Here is a 13,758-nt window from a genome sequence, read left to right as displayed (position 1 = left end):
GGAATTCCCAGATGTCTATGAAATTTAAGGAGGCCGTGAAGGTAGGCTGTGGGTCTGTACATGCAGGCTATTCTCACTGAAAGTTTTAGGGGGGCAAATGCTTCACATACACACACACACACACACACACACACACACACACACACACACACACACACACACAACCAGTCTAGAATAGATCAATAAACAGCTTTTCTTGAAACTTTTACAGTTGAGGGGTTTTCACTCAAGACCGGATAAATAAACAGGGCCTACAATAAATATGAGCTGTAACCTAGTCGTGCCATGTATCACTAAAAGCTCAAGTTTTTCTTTTTTAAAAACAATTTCCAATTCAGCCCTTATGCAATGCAATAGGGCTTAAATAAGTTTCCTCTCCCTTTTTTCAGGAGAGAGGAGTTGGCAATTGACACGATGCAGAGGCACAGAATGAAACGTATTTAGAACAGATGTTAGTATTTTTTAAAAAGTCACGTGAAATGAGCAGATGTTCAGACTGTGCAGAGGCTCGCCGTGCAGTGCATTACTCTGCAGAGAGCGAGAGCTCGGAGGAGCTTTGCTTCCACACAGACACGAACGGTGAGTCTGTAGTCCTACATTCAGATCATCCATTAGGTTTGATTCAAATGGATTAATAAAAGGGCCACCTGCAGGGAGTCACATGGACCTGACTGACCGCGCTGAGACAAAGGTAGGCTGTAAGAAAAAGGTAGACAGTCTGCAACACTTATGATTCCTGTGTTTAAGATGTTGAATTGTTGATTATTTGGCTGTAAGATGATATGAGAAGATCAGGATGTTTTTTTAAGCTTCCAATATTAACGGGCCTACTGCCGTCGAAGTTTCAGACTACTGTGAAGCTGAGTGTGTGTGTGTGTGTGTGTGTGTGTGTGTGTGTGTGTCTTTGGGGGGAGGGAGGAGGCTTAAAGGAGGGGAGTAAACGGAGGATAATTCATCATCCAGCTATTGGGAGACAAAAGAAATGCATGACACATATAAGTCTCTGACTAAGCCTATACCAGAACTGTTGTGTCAGACATGGACGATAAGATCAATTTTAAAAAAAAATACTAAATTGACTGCACTATCAAATTACATTTGGCTTTTTTCTCTATTTCTTTTTTATCGGAGTAACATGTTTCCAAATCACTCATTTGCCCTGATATCTTTGTGCAGCTTATTATAAAAACATATATGTAACGTTGATGTCTTAAATGTGTGATTTTAATTTAAAATTATTATAAACAACTTAAATTATTGTTATTATTATTACAGTTTAATTAAATAATGTCCTTGGTTCTTAACATGTTATTAGGCTACAGTCATGGGCGCCTGGCGCAAAAATTAGAATTATTGTCTCGATTTGTTTTCATATTAAAATCTCTCGGTTTTGTAACCAAATATCGCAGTTCCTTCACGTGCATCTGCAGCTCACAGGTGATATATCACGTCAGACAGGTTAATCATAAATTATATTGCAATAACAGATTTATTATTTATTATTTTTGCCTCCACATTTTGCCAAATTTTGCCTCAAGTTTTGTCTTGTATCACGGCGGAAAATTATTGTTGCGTTTATTTTTTTGCATTTATAAAATCTATTTATTTGATTAGTAAGTGCAGCTTACTTGAAAAATGTATAGTGTAACTGATCATTTATGTAAGAGTCTGTTAGAATTACTTTAACAATACATGTACTCAGGACAACATAAGTTTCTTTTATGTTGTTGCATTAAAACGTTTATTTCTGAGCTCAACGGGAAAGAGCAGGTGCAGACTTTACTGCCAGTTCCACACTTTTAAGTGAAATTCCAGATTGTCCATTTTAGGTCTCAGTGAGAAATGAAAAGTCCTCTAGTTGGTAATCAAACGTTTTCAGGCCCACATGCAGTTTCATCCACACCTTTAACAATGCCTCAGAAAGTGAATACTAAAGCCAGGAATAGTTGAGCTGCATGAAGATAAGATCAGAGCACAGGACTGCACTTGAGGCAAGGAAACAGAGGAGAGGCTAAACAGAAACAGACAGTTGCATCTGGAGTCTGCTGATTATTGAATACATTAACATCTATAATACAGCTCTTTGTTGAGAGGGCATTTTATTTGCTACATATGTGAAAAGTCAGTTGTTGTCCACAAAACAAAGTTGAATCAACTTGAAAGCAGCCATATTGTGTACCCTCGACTTCATGTGGATCCACACATCTGTGCCAGAGCTTTCATTTTGAATGATAAAATGTGACTTAAAGATGGAAAATCTGAATTTTTGGTGCAATATGGAAGCTGGCCTCGCTGCCTGTAATGTGACTGAGGAAAAAGTTGTAGCAGATAAAATGACAGAGGAAATTCATTTGAAGAAATATTTAATTGGAAATATGACACAAATATATAAAATAGATTGTGATCCATAATCTTTGTACATGTCTGAGCAGATGGCAGCTATGAGTACCTGTTGGGTCCACTGACCTTTACTGCTGTTGAAAATGAGCAACTACCTGCAGCTGTGTATACTTTTTCACGTGACAGCACAATGAGATCAGGCGTCAAATTAAAAGAAATGTGTGTCAAAGAATAAAGGATAGAATTTCATATTTCCACTGTAGGAGGAAGATGATAATGATAGTTTGCACAAACATCTTATAATTTTAACGTGTTTTGGTTTAAACATTTAAAACTGAAACAGAGAAAAAAAAACAGAAAATCATGGTGCATTGTCAGATTATTTGAGTTTCTTTGTCACCAGATTTGTAGCACTGGAGCTGAAAGTGTGCAACAAGATTAATCTGCTTTGCTGTGAATAAAAGCTCAAATTTAGCTGTAGATGTAAAAGTGTACTTGAAGCTAAGGTGAAGAATCCTCTCTTAAATCAAAAACATGATTCCATAGACACTTGTATTTCTTTTCATGTACAAGCACAGGTGTTTTTGGAGAATTCATTGCACACTGAGTTGGAGACCCACTTTTTAGAAAATGCAACGGGACCTAATGTGCTAAATTCCCTGCTTCAGAACAGTTTTTTTCTGCAATGAAATTAAGCTCATTTAATTATTTTTAATCATCATTTAAGGAAATCCAAAATGTATCTCCTGAATTACTTGACAAGATTACATTCTTGACAATCAACTGCTTCTGGAGAGTTGTCAACTGATAAAGTGATCAAAATCACTGTTTGAATACATGGGAAGCTCGCTTTCAAGAGTGTTTTCCCCTGAATATAAAACATTGTCTTTATATAAATCAGTTTGATCCAAGACAGGCTCTAATACCAAACCTCTAACCTGGCATAGAGAAGTGAGGATACTTCATGCCAAAAAACATTTCTGTGCAGGTTCAGCAGCATTTGACGTTTAAATAGCACAGACACCTGGTGCACTTACTTGATTTATGTAAATACATGAGAACAAAACAGTGAGAGGGATGATTGGGTATTTGGCTTCAAAAGTATTTGGCAAAATTATTGACTGAAACTTTTTTTTTGTTGATTTACTGATGACTGCTCATGCTTTCAGACAAACTCAAACTGCATTAGTTATCTCTTATCTTCTAAAAGCCGAACAAATGAACATTTACTTGCAGAAAGAAGACCAAAAACTTTAGTATCAAATGAATTCAAGTCTCCTTTCTTTTAAAGAAACATTTATCTGCAAGGTTTAGAGATTTGTATCCTGAGACCATATAATAACATAGAGCTTTTGTCTAAAACGTTGCATGGCCCTTGAGGTAAATGGTCTATGTCGAAGTTACAATGCTGAAACATTATTTCTTGAGATATTTGGATAAACGTGGACACAACAAAAGGAATTGTACGCCTTTGGCTGTTTGAGAAAATGTTAAATGGATGCTTGTTTAAATCTGGTTGAAGGCTTGTGGACACGCACAATGTTTAAGTTGGCAAATTACAGATTTCAACTGAAAATGTGAGGCCATAACAGATCAGCGTTTCATCACAGTGAAAGATACACTGGTCATGAAGAATGACGCCATGATTTAGGCATGCGATCTGATCGTATCAAGGACCAGAAATGTCCTTTGATACACGTCCAAAGGGCACAGTCAAAACGTGTGTACCTTGTGTTTAACCTTTGTTGCGTGTGATGTGTGCCACCCATGTTGCAGACAAGACACGGATCAGTGTGTTTTAGGGGAATACACAATGATGTCACAGACAGGAAAAGGCTGGAAAAGGCTTGGCACCTTTTGGAATTTGGCCGGATCCCCATTGGCTCAGCAGAAACGCTGTAATAATAAACAGGCAATCAGAAGGCAGCATGAGCGTACACAAAGGCATTGCAAAACTTTGCAGATAATAAAAGCAGATTTTTCACTCGAGGGGGATGATTATTTGTGTTCTTCAGTTGTCCATAAATAGAGGGCCTCGCACAGGAAGTATAAACATACAGATGAGGTAGAGGGCAGTCGTAGTCCAATGCAGTGATTTCAAACATTCCTGTTTATGTTCAATCAAGATGGAGTATATATATAACTGTAGCCCCAGTTTGAGCATGAAATACAAAGGATTATTTTCTGAGGGAAAAAGAATGCCTCACTATAAACTGTTTGATGAGTGTTTCACTCATTTTGGAAACCACACATCGAGAAAAGCTTATAAAGCACATGCATCAGCTCCCTGAGTAAATGTCCCAACACATTGTGAAAAGTTAAATCTATTCAAATTGTTATACATTCAATATCATTCTCTTATAATGAGCATGTGTGTGGTGTGAGCCATGCTACTGTATAAAAGTTATTAAAAATCTCAACTGATTCAAAGTAACCTCTCCCTGGATGTGAATAGAGGCAGAGCACAATTTGTCACTTATTGAGGCACTGAGTGAAGCATGCAGTCCTCTTGTATTGCCCAGGGGTTAATAGGGCTCTAATGATGCAGCATCCCTGCTTCTGTCCCTGAGGGCGCTCCACTCCCCGGGTATTAATCCCATTCCCTTCATTAACCTGTTGGCCCACCAGTCCCACCGACACTGAATACCGGGACTCTAATGTCACACTGATAATTACTGTGTTGTTACCTTGAGTTACAATGATCTCCTTATTCCTTCTGAACCATCTTAAACACTTTATTCTTATCCAATTTACTGAATTGTTAGCAGGCAGCAGAGTTATGTGGGTGCAGGGAAAATCAAATTGACCATCACTGCAGAAACCTGTTCTAATACAGCATGTGGTGGTTAGTCATTTTAGTAGGATAAAAAGGAACATACACAACAAACCAACTCTTTATGATTTGTAATGGATACTATATTTAGTAATGCATAAAACATCACAAAATGCACAAAAATGTAGCATTAACAAATGAAAAGTGACTGTTGAGGGTCATGTCATTAATCAAGATGGTGTGATGCCAAGCCAAAAGTTAACTTAATCAATGGACTTTTGCTGTGAAGAATCCTTTCAAATGTCCCCATCCTGCCTGTCAGGGAAAGTGAAGAGGAAATTTGTTTCTTCACTTTTGCAACAAAAGTCCAGAAGATTGTATTTACTCTCAAGTGGCTTTAAGAAATTTATAATAACACATGAATGTGCTCAAATCAAATATAGCGCCAACAAACTGATTTATAGAACTGCCAAATATTATGAGTGAAACTTTACACTTTGTTTAATCTGAAAAAAAGGAAACTAAGTGGTTGAACTGCTTATGGAGAATAAATAAGCAAATTACATTTGCATTCTGGACAGCTAGCTGTGATGTACAGTATATAGAGTGAATGTGAAATTTTATTTTCTAATTTAAATCACTGTTGCCAAAGCATAAGTCACTGAGTAACCGGATCATTTTTTATATGTGTTGCTTTAGGCAAGTTCTCACCTGGCTTTAATGTTCTATATAAGTTATGACTCATCATGCATTTCCTCACATCCCAGCAGGAGCGTCAGTGCAGGACACCGACTCTTCACACGTGGCGTCAGGATCCTTCAGTCCGTCGACTGAGGAGCCACCTGGTCAGATGACCTGGTGACATGACACAATGACACAATGACATGAAGAACAACAGCAACAATATGAAAAACAAGTTTGTTTGTTTTTATATATATCGAAACGGCTATGATTTGTTTTATGGTTGTTTAGTTGATTTAAAAAAACGTGTTTTATGTTAATTATTAAAAAGCATTTTGCCAGAGTAGGATGTATTTCTCTGATAATTTGTACTGTAATTCTGATGTATTAATGCTGTGCAACACCAGCCATGAAAAACAATTGATTTAAGAGTTTGTACATTGTTGTTATGAGGTTTATTTTCACTGCTTTTGATGCTTATCACTGCACATTACTTAAAAAACAGCTGTGTATTAATTTTATATAGTATTATTATCAACATTTGTGTAAATATGTATATCTAAAAATGACATATAATATTATTATAATTATTATTATTATTGTAATCTCAAATGCTCATATTTATACATATGAAATTAATACTTTCCTATTTATTAAAGTGAAAAAAATCTAGTTTTGCAGCCCAGATGAAAAGCTGTTATTAGGAATAAACTATTATAACAGTGAAGTCTGTCTGAGACCCCAAGAACCCACTGATAATCTCAGTGTAAGACAGCATAAACCTCATTTTATCTCCTCTATCTCCATGCCATCAGGGTGCTGGCTTTGTCCTCCACAACAGAGGACCGGCTGTTTGTGACCTTAGTGCTAAATCAAGTTCAAAGACGACCACTGGTGTTTAGCAGATAGTTTTACATAAGGGCAGTGGGAGAACAGTGTGTTTGGTCAACCTCTGGCTCCCCCTTTGATTCGCAGCTCTCTGTGACCCCTGGCAGAGCGACACCACTTAAGGCGCTTCATTCAGCCACACTGGTCAGTCTGATAAGATCTGGGTGATAACTGACTTGACTATCAGTCTCTGTTCAGTTAACCAAATTATTTTCATTACTTAACATTTTTACACAAAGGTTCCATCCCTTTTAAATATACTGTTGCACATCAAGAAATTATTTTGGCAGTATCACATAGAGCAGTCCCACTCCAGTAAAAGAGAAATTAGATTAGAGTAATAATATATGAAACAGTAACTGTGAGTGGTTGGATTCCTGAGGAATGAGTCCACTCTGTCACAGAAAAACACTTTCACCAAGGCATTTATTAATTCCCACTGTGTCAATAGGGTATATGAATGCTAATTAGTTCAAGTGATCATAATAAAATCAATTTAGATGAACAAATTCTATTTCACTTCAAATGTTGAGAGTTTGTCTAAAAGTTCCCATTTATATATGTACAATCACTAATGCGTGACTGTATAAAGTCCTTTTGAACTGGAAGTAGATGTTGTGCATTGTTGGCATATGTTTCTTTTGTTTTTATCCAAGGGATATAAAAGAGGAAATAAAACTTCAATCACTCATGCAATGAATTAAATCCTTGTTTATCATTTGAACGACCTACTTTGGTGCAGCTGATTGGCAGTCATTCACTTTTCCCTTTTTAAAATATATGAACAAGATGTCAGAACCACAGTATCTACCATGTGAAAGCAGCAGTTTAGTCTGGGCCACGTTCTGCTGTTTTTGAAGCAAATAGTCTGGTACCAGCGTACAGTACATTATCCAAGAGCAAAGAAATACATGTGGCACATTAACTTTCCACGGACGACGTCTGAACACAACTGGAAACCAATCAGGAAAAACAGTACTGTGTTTATTTTGTATTACAAGTGTATTATCACATTATAAGAATGAATAATGTATTGTGTTTAGTCTGCTGTTGTTTTAGGACAAAACTCAAAGTATTAATAAAATGATTCTCTGAAGCAGGAGAATGGCTGATTACTTCACAATGCACGCACTTTCCTATGCTTTTTATTGGACAAAGAATATGTAGAGATTTAAAGGAAGCAGAGTTTTAAGGTTTGAAAGAAAAAAGTACAGTTACATGCTATTAAAAATAGTGCAAGTTAGTGTGTAACTTAGTGAGACAATCAAAAAAAGCAACATCTAATAGTACGAAGAGGTTCTTTACTGTAACCTTGACAAATTACTGAAGAAAGCTGGACTTTCGACTGTCCTTGAGAACATATGTTTAAGTGAGTAATTCAAGAAATGTTTCGCAAAAGAAATGGCTGTCCAAGTATTAGTTGCGTTGCAGTGAGTCACCTTTTCACGCACACGCATAAGTTTGCTCTATTTTATTCATTTTATGTGTTATTTTGGATCATTCCTCTGACCTTTAACACTTGCCCCAGAGAGATGCAAATGCCCAAAGAACATAATGGTTCCCTTCCTGTGTAAAAACTAGGCCGTAAAGGAAGATAATTAGGGTTGTCATGACAACAGGGTCCAGCAGGCAGCCGTGTTCGCTTGCAGAACTTCAAACGGTATCAAAGCTCCACCAGTGCTGGTGCTGGAGCTCTGGTTTGAATTAGGGACCGACTTCCACGGTCTCTCTTCAAATTCAAGATCAATATGGAACACCCCCTTCAAAAAAAGGAGAAAAGGGCCCAGCTACTCCTAGTCCAGACAGACCGAGAGATCTGGATTTCATTAGAGACAATTATCTTATCTGTTTCATCTCAATGCTGCCCCAAGGGTTGGCAGGCAGACCAGTGGGCTCTTTGCAGTTTGAGAAAGCCTGCAGCCAGCCAGAGGCCTGTGGATCAGGTCATTAAAACACTCCTGCCCCTGCTGCTAGTGATAAAATATTTTCATGCTTTTGTAAATAGATTTTCTTCTTTCAACCCCACAGGACACAAAAAACACAACTTTTCTTCTCTGGATATCCCAGCAAAAGGATGTTCTAAATTTTGAGAGGAGTCAGCCAAAACATTGTAAGTTTTGCTCTCAGGTGAAGCTACATGAGTGTGTCTGTACTTTTCTAGATTTTTTCTTTCCAACCTGTGGCTGTGCTTCATCATCAATGTGGACCCTGGTTGCACCAGTACCCTGCTTGTTGTTGCCAATGTCACAACATATGGCATGGACACCTGTCAAAGCAGCATGTACAGCATTCACTGAAAGATGGGAAAACTCTACTCTAGCAATAAGATCAGGTATCTAGTAGCCACTCTTAAAGGAATAATTTGACATTTGGGGAAATACACTTATTGGTTTTCTTGCCGAGAATTAGATGATAATATTGATACCGCTCTCTCCCTCCATTCAATATGTAGTTGGTTGGAGCCAGGAGACGATTAGCTTAGCTTAGCACAAAGACTGGAAATGTGGGAAACAGCTAGCCTGGCTCTGTCTCAAAGCACTTAGTTACAGTTAAGGAAAGATTGTGGTCTTGGTTTAATACTGAAAAAGTCATCAGTGACTTAAAGCAGGAGACACTGCGTGTTCACTTAATTAACATTTAATCAAAACCGCAATCTTTCCAAAGAGTTAAAACGATATGTTGTGGTTTTACAGGGGTGATATGCTGGACTATTTCTTGGCTGAGTGCAGTCATTTGCTTGAGTCTTCGCTGGTTGCCGGGCAATCTTACGGTAACAACAAGACTCCATCAAAATGATTGCTCCCAGCAAAGAAAAACAAAATGTCGTTTTTACACTTCGGTTTTTGTACATATTAAACAAACGAGAGATAACGCATTGATTACTGAGCTTTAGAGATGCTGGTAGGTGGATTTTAATACCTCAGGACAGAGCTGGGCTAGTTTCCCCGTTTCCAGTCTTTCTGTTAAACTAAGCTAACTGGCTGGCAGTTGTGTCACATTTACCATACAGACTTGAGAATTATATCGATCTTCTCATCTAACTCTTGGCTAGAAAGCGAATAAGCGGACTTCCCAAAATGTCAAACTATTTCTTTAAACAAAATGTCAAGCGCACTCAGGCTGTGACCAGCACTAGTTCTCTGGGGCAGAAGGGACAGTTTAGGTAATCTGGTACAGTTTGGCTCAGAAAATAGCTGCTTATTCAAGGAGGGGATGTCCTTTGTGGTTGAATGGGGGGTGGAACGGTGGTGGCAAAGGAGCAGAGAGGGATATGAGGCCCATGCAGGACCTGGAGCTGAAATTGAGAACCCTCCTCATCAGGGGTTAGGGATCATGGGCAGAGACTTCCCTTCATCACAGCCAAGCTGGGAAATGCAGAGGACAACATGGGTCAACCCAGACAGCCCGCTGTGTGCTGTTACCATGGCAAACATCCCAAGGGCCAAAGAAAATAGTTGACAAGTACAATAATATGAGGTGTAATCATGAAGGTCAGTTGCCTAGAATGTCCTGCCTCCACTCTCAAGGCCTCATATTCTCCAAAAGTGAAAAAAAAAAGTCAGTGTACTTTAAGGGAAAATTACTCAGTAATGTGGTCATTTTTCCTCCATGCCTCTAGAAATCAGGAAACCTTGAGGGACATGCTCTAGAGACTCTACATGAGCAGCCACTGAGAGATTCCAGTCCACTTCCATTGCGAGATATTTACTTTCCGGTTCTTTGTACTGGGTGCCCTGTAGATGGAATCTAGCATCCTCTTTAAGGAGGAAATTTTATGACTTATTAACTGTCAACAGTTCATAACCTCCAAGGAGCTATTAAACTTTCTCCTGTGGTCACACCAGAAATGCCAGTGTTTGATTTGGACGGGAAAGATATTTGAATGTTTTTGCTCTTCTCCACCCTGCGTGCAAGTGCAACAAAATACTCGAATCAGCTTCGACATCAGATCATTGTGTCAAGATAAGGATAATAATGTGTTTGCTTTGTTTTGAAATGACAGGGGGCATAGTGTGAATTTATAGTATAAGAACACAGTTAATCACAATAGAGAAAACACAGTGAGGAGACAAATCAAGCAACCGAGTGATGCTTAGTGATGATACAACCCTGCAAATATTTAATCACTAATAAGCCATTCAGTCCTTGAAAATAATTGGATGATGATTCTTAGTATAATTTAATAGTTCTTCTCACAGCTGCAGGTGAATAACTGCAACGTTCTCCTCATCTAAGGACCTTCTCTCTTTTTACATTCATAGATATATTTATACTTGAGAAATGGTGTCAGCGGTGTGACTAAATCATTTATCACCAGCCAAAAACAACCAGGATGAATAATTGAGTCCAGATGTAGCTGATTCAAGCTTGATACCAAGGTTCATTTCCTGTCTGTGCTTTGCAAGACAACCTATTACACCTCCCAGGCAGCTGCCGGGTATACTGGCCCAGCCTGAATATCAACACTCCTCAGGTGTCAGTGTAAGAATCACACAACACACACGAATGCTAGTCTCCTATTTTTAAGTCATATACTCCAACACTGACTAATGCGGAGAGATTATACTGCATTGTTGTGTAACTGTGTGTCCTGTTTTATCCATTTTTTAGTTACACATTAACCCTGATTAACCAGTGGTGGAATGTAAATACATATATGTACTGAAGTACGGTACTAAAGTAAGTACATTTTGTACTTTACTTGAGTATTTCCATTTTATGCTGCTGGATACTTCTACTTCACTACATTTAAGAGGCTAATATTGCACATTTTACTCCACTACATTTATTTGACAGATATGGTTACTTGAAGATTTTACATACAAAACATATGATCAGCTGATAAGATATGATGCATGGGTACAAATTAAACTATCCAACAATGTATAAAGTTGTGAAAATTAGCTTCATTTTACTAAAATATTAAAATGCTGCTTATACCTTAATGCATAAGTAATAAGTCAGTAATATAACACTCATGTGTTCCATTCTGCCTGATGAGTATGTTTACTTTTGTACATCCTCTTCATATTATAAATGCAGGACTTTTACTTGCATTCTACTTTTACTTAAGAAAAAATCTCAAAACTTCTTCCACCACCATTGTAACTAACTTTCTGTATTAAACTGCATTCTACAAAAAAGTGCAATGCGGTTTTCATACAAGCACGTGGGGTCAGGTATTCTGCAGTTATCATAAAATGAAAAATAAAACACACAGAATTCAAACAGTGACACTTGCACACATACTTGCACGCAGTAGCAGTTCCCTTGTTTATTTTATATGTTAAAAGATCTGGGAGGCCATAACTCTCTTGCTGCCTTAAAAGCATTCTCTTCCGGCCCTTTGGCTCCATGTGGTAGCAATTACGTCCTCTGGCTCGGCCATGCAGGTGACTGACAACGAGTGACCACTCCTCAGCACCCATGCATGTGCTAATGAAGCAGAGTTTCCTGGTTGTCTTTTTTCATAAAGAGTAAGATATTCAGTTTTATGTTCAGTTGCCTCCCTTGAGTGTCGGACTGCTTTGACAGTTATATAACGTACTGTATCTGTTGAATGTTTTGGCAACTTGAACTTTGGTATTTTCTGGTCTTTTTTTTCTGGAAAACCTGGCTTTGCTCAGATGTGGAGTGAAATGTAGTTGCATTTTGCAGGTGGAACCAACTGCTGTCTTTCAAACTGAGCTATGTTATTCATGTTCTCACTCTCAATCTGTATCCATCCATTTCAGCATGAATTGCATGCAAGTTTGAAAACAAATAAACACCGGCAGAGGCGGTTTCTATGGAGAAAATCAATCTGTGGAGAGATGTCAGGATTGTTAGGAAGAAAAGATAAATAGAGAAGTGGAGTGGCCTGCAGACTTTAATGTAGTGTTTACACTGTAATTAGTCTTTGCAGAATGAGATTCCTGACAGACAGTCTGAGACGGCATGGCATGATAAAATAAACACTAAACAGCGCTGGTTCAAGACATCCTCCATGGACCATAAACCAAGACGGCCTCCACAGACTACAACCACCCCTCTCTAATTTTCAAAATGGGTGGTCGGATTTTTTCTTCATCTCGCTCTTGCTCGTTCTTTGTCTTTCTTTTCCTTCTTCTTCACCCCAATTTCTTTTGTTCTCCTTCTATTTATGCCCCTCGCTCTCCTCACTTCTTTGCATTGGCATTTTCTCTCCATTTTTGTTTTGTTCCTCCCAGTGTTTGTCCTTCGACTTCCTGCTCCCTCCCATCCAGAGTGAACCCGGGTTGGAGCTTCAACTTCCAGCTCTCTGCAGGTCCCTCTGGACTCTGACTCGATGACACAGTCTACAGCCATGCGTGCAGAAGGGGGGACGACTGGGGCTCATTCAGAACTGTATCACTGTCCACCTGAGCAAACAGAGAGAGAGGCGGGGGGGTAAGGAGACCAGGAACCAATTGGTGAGGGAGGGCTGGCAGAGTGACAGCCAATGTACAATAACATTAGTCTTCCGCTTTGGCCAAAGTGAGCGCTCCTTTTGGACACAACTCTGCCTTAACGTTTCTTCTTATTCTTTTTTTTTTCTCTTCTCTTTTTCTTGCGTGGAGCTCCCTCCAATGGAAACACATTCCTGTCATGCCTCACTGCTGTTCCCTGTTTAGATTTCTCATTACAAACAGCATTACACGCATGGGCTGGAGCTGGCCGGAGCACAAGCCAGGCAGAGGCCGGGGACCTCAGTCCTCCACAGCCTCCAGGAGAGAGATGAAGGAGCTGGGTCTATCATATGGAGACACAAAACCCAGAACCACAGATATTAACTTTTTACATCCATTAGTTCTGAGGATAAGAGAAAAGGAGCTGCAATATATGTCCATCATGAGAAGAAAACGTTTTTTGCAAACTGAACTTGCATTGAACTCCAAACATTGGAGTTACCTTCTCTTGTTGCAAAACGTCCAACAAAACAGTACAGAAACCTTGGGAAATTTCAAAATCTTTCCTTTGATATTAAACTGTCATGAGAACGGCCAGTCCATCTTTTGACTTTGAAACTTCCCTGTTATGTTGGGATATGACGAACCCCCAATTCCCATCTAGACGAT

General features: G+C 38.7%; 1 long non-coding RNA gene across 1 annotated transcript; it reads left to right on the top strand.

The window, feature by feature from the left end:
- The first annotated feature begins 411 nt into the window (after nt 1-411).
- On the top strand, nt 412-7,784 carry LOC122881389. The gene is made up of 2 exons (XR_006379152.1): nt 412-691; nt 5,881-7,784. It is a non-coding gene; the product is annotated as an uncharacterized LOC122881389 (long non-coding RNA).
- Nucleotides 7,785-13,758: the final 5,974 nt, after the last annotated feature.

This window comes from Siniperca chuatsi, linkage group LG9 (genome assembly GCF_020085105.1).
Source record: "Siniperca chuatsi isolate FFG_IHB_CAS linkage group LG9, ASM2008510v1, whole genome shotgun sequence".
NCBI lineage: Eukaryota > Metazoa > Chordata > Actinopteri > Centrarchiformes > Sinipercidae > Siniperca > Siniperca chuatsi.
This window is presented reverse-complemented; position numbering and strand designations above follow the sequence as displayed.